Source organism: Acyrthosiphon pisum, chromosome A2, assembly GCF_005508785.2.
Source record: "Acyrthosiphon pisum isolate AL4f chromosome A2, pea_aphid_22Mar2018_4r6ur, whole genome shotgun sequence".
Classification (NCBI taxonomy): Eukaryota; Metazoa; Arthropoda; class Insecta; order Hemiptera; family Aphididae; genus Acyrthosiphon; species Acyrthosiphon pisum.
Window position 1 is genome coordinate 92,360,784 of NC_042495.1, and position 770 is coordinate 92,361,553.

Here is a 770-nt window from a genome sequence, read left to right on the forward strand (position 1 = left end):
ACTAAATGCAGAATGCTCATAACTTTTTCAGTTTTATTGTGCACAACATAATAAAATATTTATTGTAGGCACAACTGAGTAAACTGATAATCATTTTGATTGAAATAATTTACAGAATATTATTTCTTTACTGTAGTAGCGCCGGTATATAAGTATATTGTACTATACAATATTATACACCTCTTACGACAGCTGGTTAGTGGTTGCACACTAGGTAAATAGTTCACGTGCGGTTGCGATTTTTATTCGCTAACAGGCAACAGCACAAAATTGGACACTATTTACGTCATTAAAAACCACTCAAAACATATAGGTAACATAAATTATATATTAAAAAGGTGGGTAAGTGGATTTCGCTCTGCTGTACAGTAGGTTACAAGTGGGTCACTGTATAATGGATGGTATTAAATTTGAATTCAATGATATAATATCATTGTATAAGAAAAACGATTCTGAGCGGAGACGGTATGTTAGTCTAGGTATAAGACATAATATTATATTAGGTACCTATAATAAATTCCAAATTAATCATATCATAATATTTATTAGGTACTTATAACGCGTTATACATCAACAAAAAACCGTGGTACTGTCATAGATATATAATAGTATACTTTAGAAGTTTCAAGTACCCACGAATAATATTATACAATCACAACAAAATAACTAAAATAGTTATCCTAGGTTTTTAATATGTAATTTCGTCCAAATTTGTACTTAAAATGACTATAAAAATAAACTGTGTAAATGTATTTTTTAGATTTTTTGGT